Below are 7,298 nucleotides of genomic sequence, written 5' to 3'. Positions count from 1 at the left end.
TTTCGGCTCCCACACCCTATAGGAGACCCCGGCTCACAGGGGGAAGCATAGCCCCGATGACGCCAGCCTGCTCGCAGCCCGGGGAAGGCAGGGATGTGACGCGGGGCCTGTGCCTAACGAAGGGCGGTGGCAGGCAGCACGCCGGCCCGAAGGATGAAGGACACGCTTTACAAGGAGCTGGGGGCTGAGCGGCAATGCATTGCGTGCTCTGCACAGCCGTAAATATGCCGCAGCCGCAGAGAGGGCTGACGGCCTCGGCAAGGTAGAGCAAAGGGTAATTGAGGGTGAAACAATCAGCATGGAGGCAGCCGAGCTGGCACGGGGGGAAGGAGAAGATGAGGACCTTTCCCATGTGCAAGCGAATGTTGGCTTGGGCCAAACCTGGCTGCGTGCAGAGGGGGCATTGAGCCCGCTCCCACCCCGGGGCTGCGTGCAGGACCCGGCCATCCGGCGAGGCCAGGTGCAGGCATTTCAGCTTTGCAAGTCTCTGGAACAAGAGGCTGGGAAAGGCGGTGGCGGCGCCTTCAGGTGCGAGACGGCCCGAGTGATTTATGGGCAGGCGGGAGGGACGTGAGCGCTGTTCAGCGCCTGGCTCATCTCAGCGCGACAGAGAATAGGGAGCAAATGTCAGCCGGGAAGGAGGAGCCGGGATCAGACCTGCAGGGATGAGTAAGATGTGAAAATAGCTGGCGACCGAGAGAACTCGCCTGCAACCTATGCCCGGTGCTGTCACGTGGGGCTGGTCCCTCCCCTCCAGCCGCAAGAGGCTTCGGGCACCGTGAGCTCAGGTCCTGCGTCCTGGATCCAGCCAACCGAGACCAAGGGCCTCTGGGCTCAGGTGGGCATGGGTCCCTTGTGGGCATGGTCCGCAGGCAGAAGGAGCTCTGGTCAGTAGGATAAGGAGAAAAGCAGAAGCCCAAGAGGGCTGGAGAAGAAACGACAGAGGTCTGGTCAGGGCCAGCCAGCAGTGTGGCCCCGTGGGCAGGGCGTGGAGCCGGGAGACTGGGGCTGTATCTGCAGCTCTTGCATTTGGTTGCAGAAGCTCATTTCACCAGTCCATTCACTGCCTCCTTTTCCCTTCCCATTATGTGGGGACAGAGGTTTGCTCTGCTTTGGGAGTCCTTGAGAGGCACTGCTTAAATGGTAGAGGTCCAGGCCGTGCTGCCAGAGCCAAGGGTTTCATATGCCTCCTGGCATGTGCTCCCTCTCTCTCTTCCTCCAGACCTGGGTGTTGACTCGGAAGCCTAATTGGGACCATCTAAGCATGAGTAACTATTTCCCCACTGACCAAAGGACACAAGGAAGGAGTGAGCACATCCCTGCTATCCACATCTGCATTATCTTGGCTTGTGGGAGTGCAGAGAGGAACATGGCTTTGCTTTTCCAGCCCCGTCTGCCTTCCGTGGCGGTGCCAAGGGAGGTCCCGCGCTCCACGTAGCGCGCCTGCAATGGCTTCAGGGAATGCCCTTGTCATCGCTTAGCAGGATCCTGGTGGTTTTGGAGAGAATCGGGGAGCTGGAGGTGGGGAAAGCAGGATACACCAGCCGGGGCTTCTGCTGAAACCCGCCTGCTTCAACCACTTCCTTGAGGCTGGTACATCAAAGATCCAGCTGTTAACACCTGCGGGTGTGAGCAGCACCACCCAGGCCAGCCCTGCTCTGCCTCCCAACAGAGATTAAAATGTTGGCACCCTCAGACACAAAGGGAAGAAATAAAGCTGGTGGGGAGGCAGCTGCTGAAATTGAGGGGGCCGGGGGGGTCCCCGGTGCAGTGAGCGTGGAGGAGCAAACCACGAGGCTGAGGTTCACTCCCAGGCACCCCGAGTACGGCGAGGACGCAGCGAAGCAGCACGTGCAGCCCGGGCCGTCACGCGAGGGCGACCCCACCGGGAAGCGCGGCATGGGGACCCGTGGGAGAGCAAGGGGAGGAAAGGGGTCAGCCCGAAACAGGACAGGGAGAGTCGGGGAGGGAGAACACAGGGCTGCGTGCAGGCGGCAGGGAGCTGGCCTTGCGGGCGGGCAGGTGGCTTGGCACGGCCGGGGCCGAGCCCGTGATGCCTGGCTCTTGGAGCAGGCCCAGTGCAGGAAGCCAATGCTTCGCTGGACAGCAGGATACACAAGGCCAGTCTGTCTCTGCCCTGGGAGTTTCCACATTAACCACATACTGTTTGCATTTGAGCATTTTCCCCTCGACAGGGCTGCTGCTGCCGGGGGTTATTTCCTGCCCTTTTCGTTCTCCCCCACCCCCCACCTTCCCCAGCTTGCAGAAGCCTGTCTGCTTCCTCTCTTACGCCCCGGGGGCTTTCCATGCTGCCAGAAAATAAATCTCATGCTATTTTTAACAGAGGGGAAAATGCGAAGGTCTCCTCCAGCCCGGGTCTGCGGCGCTGATAACTGCAGACAGGCTCCCCCGGTGAGATGAAGGAGGGAGAGGAATTTGCAGGGAAGGATGTGGGAGGCAAGCAGGCAGGGCACGCTGCACATGGAGCTTTAATCTCTTTGCCTTTGGGCAGGATATTCAGGGGAGGGGAAAGCAAAGAGGGCATGGAGGGGTTCTCACGCTCAGGCAGGGGCAGGGGGTGCGCGGGGGGCTGGAAGGAGGAGAGCAGGGGGTGGGGAGATGAAAGGAGATGAAATGGGAGAAGGGCACACGCTAACTCTCCACGGGTCTCCCTGACATGCCTTCCCCACTCCGCGCACCCCGGGAACTGGCTGGGATCGCAGCCCAGGCGCTGCACGGCCCCGTGCTCTGACCAGACGAGCGCAGCCCCTGGTTCCCGGAGGAAAGTCCCAGCCTGGAGCCTCAGGTGCGGCCGCCTCGACGCAGCCGGGCTTCGCGGCACATGTCGCAGGGGAGCCGAGCACAGGTCCCTCCGAGGGCGAGAGACGGGGCACTGCCGTCGCCTGCCCAGCACCCAGCGGACCCGGGGCTCCGTGCACCCCTGCTGTCAGCTCTGGGGGAGCCGGGTGCAAGGCGGAGGGTGCTGAGAGCAGGGTCTTGCCAGAAACTGCTGCTGAGGCACAGCACAGCCTCCCTGGACCTGCTCGCCCACCAGCCTCGTTGCTCTGCAGCCAGGCGTGGGGAGGCTGTGGGCTGGGAGAGCTCCTGCCCTCCCCACTGCTCCAGCCCCCGTCCAGCTCCGTGTCTGCGAGCCCCCAGAGAGGGCTCCAGAAAGTGCCTCTGAACCCCGGCAGGAGCTGGGGTCTCCCCGGGAAGTGCGGTGCTGCCACATCCTCGCTAATGGGCTCCCCAGGGGTGAACTGGAGATGGGGCTAAGCCGACCCCCCGCTTTGTGCAAGGCCGTGGCACGCTCGCCAGCCCAGACCCCTGCTCTGACCTCCCCAGACTCGGAGGCCGGCTCCAGGCAGGAGCACCGCAGCTCTGGCACCAACGCCGCGCCACATCCAGTGCCACGGCAGTCCCATTCGGGCCCGTGGGAGCTGTGCCCACGTGAAGCTGACTCCTCGGTCCCCGTGGCTTTGCTGGGGCCCAAGGGAGAGGGGGCCGAGGGGCTGTCGAAAGCACCGCTGCCATAGACGGAGAGCTCCCCTCACTATAAATAGCCTCCCCCCGCCGCGGTTCTCCGCTCCCCCCCTCCAAAACCCGCAGGGATGGAGACGATAAGGGTGGGGCTTGCTTGGCCTCCCGCCCTTCCTGGCAGGGCATGCCTTTCAGCAGGGCCATAAAACTGCAGTCCCATCCCTGTCCCACGCAGCCCCTAACCCCAGGGCTGGGTCAGTGGGGTGGGGGTCAGGGGGGTCAGGAGTGGGAGCTGCAGTGTTCAGAGCGGTCCCTGGGGCAGGCGCTGCTTTTAATTCACCGGAGCGACTCAGGGAGGCTGCAGACACCGTCAGCTGGTTCATGGGGCCATGGGGGCGGCTGGCAGAGCCCCCCAGGCTTGGCAGGGCCCGTGGTCTCCCGCCTGGGGCTGCGGGGGCTCGTCACATGGAGGCAGGACCATTCCTCTCCGGCGTCTCCCTGCCCCACGAGGGGGTCTGTCCTCGTGTGATGCTGGGGGGAAGGTCTCAGGCATGCGTGTGTGTGAGTGTGTGTGAGAGAGAGAGAGAGATAGCTTTGGGGGGGGGTTATGTGTGCGAGCTCTGGTGTGTGTCTGTGTGAGCAAGAGAGCTCTGGTGTGTGTGTGGGTGGGTGTATGTGTGTGAGCACTGGTGTGTGTGTGTCTGTGAGCAAGAGAGCTGTGGCGTGTGGGAGCATGTGCGTGCGTATCTGCGCTCCTGTGTGCGTGTGTTTGTGCGAGGCTTAGGACGCCGGAGTGACCTTGGGCAAGTCACTTCCTCCCTTTGGGCCTCGGTTCCCGCTAGCCGGGAGGACACGGCGAGGACAGCAGTGTGTGAGGCTCAGGTGCGCTGGCGGGGCCGCTGGCCTGGCGCCCAGCACCGCCTGGGAAGGTGCTTCTGGGAGGCTGCCTCCGCACTCAGGGCCCCGGCTGTCCCCACCGTCCCCCCGCCTGCCCACGGGGCCGGACCCTTGCAGAGGCTCCTTCCTCCCATGGAGCCTCCTCCCTGGGCAGTCTCATCCCTCGCCCTCAGATACATCTGCACACGTTTCCTGTCGGCACGTCAAAATGCACTTTCCTCCCTTCCCCGCCGGCCCGCTCCCCTCCCTTCCTGACCGCCAGCCTGCTCAGCACAGCTTCTAACCCTCCTGGCCTCGGGCAGGGGCAGGGGCAGGGGCAGGGAGCCCGGGCACTGGGCTGCATTTACTTAGCTGTAAAAGGAGCTGAGTTTCATTGACCCTTTTCTCTCTATTTTCTCCCAGATGCCCCCACTTCAAGGCTGCAGGCCTGGGCTAGGCAGACCAGACCCTGCCGCTCAGGACGTGGAGGCCGAGCATAGAAGGTGGGGATCCAAAGCAGCAGGAGGAGACGACCAGCCTGGTATCTCTTCCCACACAGGGACCCTGTCATGTCTGAGGGTGCCTGGAAAGGACGGAGAGAGCTGGGCTTTGTGGGGTGCAAACACAGCGGGCGCGTGGTCTTCCGATGAACTGTCGAAGGGAGACGTCGCTTAGTGCTAGATGACGAGGTGTTCAAGAGAGGATCGTGCAGCTTTGGGGCATGTCCATGGACCGTGCCCGGCTGCTAGGGCTGGGCTCTGGGACTGGGGCAAAGAGTGGGTGATGGAGCTCGCTCATGGGCTCCCGCTTGCGGCACCGATCTCAGACTGGGAGGCTCCTTATCCTCCCTATCCAAACCATCCCATACAGATCCCTAATTTAGCCTACAATCAACCCTGACACAACACACCCGAACCTGCCAGAGGCAAAGCGAGAGGACCGGACAGCCAACATCCTGCTTCTGCAAAAGGTTGTTAATAGGCGCTCAAGAGACCCCAGGGAGAGGTCCGTGCCCCCACCTACAGGGGAAGGCAAACACCCACATGTGCCAGGCGATAAAAAAGAAAACCCACGAGCATTATAAATTACAACAATTTGGGGCCCTTTTTATTTGCACGTTAATTTTGGAGCGTTTCAGGTTCACTGGTGTCACATTTTCTTGCTTTTCTTGGCAGCCAGGAGGGCTGGGACACGCCGTTTGCTGTGACCGGTGAGAGCTGAGGGTCTCCCATTCCCGCAGGGCTCCGGGAGCTGAAGTTTTAAGAAAAAGCACCGATTTTTGCAAAGCTCCTACTACAGTCATTAGACTTGCTGGTAGCGCCGGGGATTTAAAGACGTGGCCCTCGCCACGCCCTGCCTCACCGCCACGATGGTTTATACTCGAGACTGCGCTTTGTCCCCAACCGCTTCTGGGGTTACGGCTCGTACAGGCGATGCCGCACGAACACCGGCGCAGGGAATCGGGGGAGCGGCAGGGGAAAAAAAGGAGGAGAAGAGAGGGGGAAGGTTAAAAATAAACCCTGTTTCCAAGCACCGGTTGGCAGCGACACAGGACACTGGAGTTGGAGGTGAAAACGTCTAACCTAATAACGCTTCAGCTCCTGGCTCAGCCTTGGCTCGCTGCCTCCCCAGGGCACAGCGCCGCTCTGCTCTGGAGACCCAGCACTTGCTATCAGCGCGGCCTTGCAGGCTGCACCATTTGTCTGCGAGGGGAGCGAGGAGGTCGATTCGCCTGGCAACAGCATCTTCTCCCCGCTGCAAATGTTTCCCCAGCGGTCCCTGGGCTGGGAGGCTTGGAGCATCCAGGACGAGGCCAGGACTTGCCTGTAGCCCTCGCCAAATTCATTGCAGGTGCAGCCTGCCCCGGCCCCCTGGCATGGGCTCCCTCTGCACGTCAGGGTCTCCGGCGAGAGAAGGACCAGCTGGCTCCTGCGTCCAGCGCTCCCTTATGTCAAGCTCGTGGTTTGCAGCAGCTCTGCTGCTCGGTCCGTGCCAAAGATTTCTGGGAAAGCCTAAGCTCTGTATTTAAGCCCCCTGGTGCGTCCTCCTTTCATGTTGTCCTTCTCCGCTCCTACTTCCTGGCAGTGAAGCCTGGGAGGAAACTTCCCCGACTACTGTGGAGGCCAGCATAGGATTAGTCCTACCATGGGTGGTGCATCCTGCACTCAGCACCCTCGGAGAATGCGCTTTTTTCCGGGGCGTTTGTAACTCTGGCTTATTTTGGGGTCTGAGTGCAGGCATGGGCTGGGCTGGGCTGTTGAGACACATCTTTCTCTCCCCGAGAAGAGGAAGCTGCCTCCCAAGCACCCGGTGACAGAGCTCCCCCCACCCACCAGCACCTCCCGGGTCTGACGTGGAGGAACCGGGAGCCATTCGTGTGTCCATCACAGCTCGCAAATGCCATCGCCTCCTCCGGATTAGGTAAATCCCCACTGGCCTTCCTGTGGGATGATCATTCAGGGGGAATTTTTCTTCTGAGTAGGAGGGCAGGGGCGCTCCCTTTGCAGAACGAACTGTGGGTTGATGGCCTGGCAGGATCCCACTGACTTCCATGCTGAGATTAGACCTGGCATGGCAAGAGCTCTCGGCAGATTGCAAACAGGCCTGTCTCCAGCGGGCTCGCGCGTAGGAGGAGGCGCGACGAGCAGGCCGGAGGCGGCATGGGGCAAGGTGACGGCATGCAAGAATGCGGCTGTGCTTGGATGAGGGGCTGTAGCCAAGTCCCCACCGGTCTGGCAGCAGAAGAGCCCTGTCAGTCCCTGGGGGTGCGGGGGGATCATCCCCATGAAACAACACTGCCCAGTATGGCCCCGATCCTGCCCCGAGCGCTCTGCCCGTGCCCCTGGGGTGGGTGGCCTTCCTTTCCCCAGCCGGGCTTTCTGCCCTGCCACCTCCTAAGCGTTTGCAGGACAAAGCCCTCCCTGCCGCAGGAGTCAGGACAC

The 7,298-nt window shown here is 61.9% G+C and overlaps 1 long non-coding RNA gene across 1 annotated transcript; it reads left to right on the top strand.

The window, feature by feature from the left end:
* The first annotated feature begins 2,348 nt into the window (after positions 1-2,348).
* LOC112549941 lies at positions 2,349-6,342 on the top strand. The gene is made up of 3 exons (XR_003093581.1): positions 2,349-2,412; positions 4,780-4,859; positions 5,532-6,342. It is a non-coding gene; the product is annotated as an uncharacterized LOC112549941 (long non-coding RNA).
* Positions 6,343-7,298: the final 956 nt, after the last annotated feature.

This window comes from Alligator sinensis, unplaced genomic scaffold (assembly GCF_000455745.1).
Source record: "Alligator sinensis unplaced genomic scaffold, ASM45574v1 scaffold752_1, whole genome shotgun sequence".
Classification (NCBI taxonomy): Eukaryota; Metazoa; Chordata; order Crocodylia; family Alligatoridae; genus Alligator; species Alligator sinensis.
Note: the sequence above shows the minus strand (reverse complement) of the source record. Positions and strands in the feature narration are given on the sequence as shown.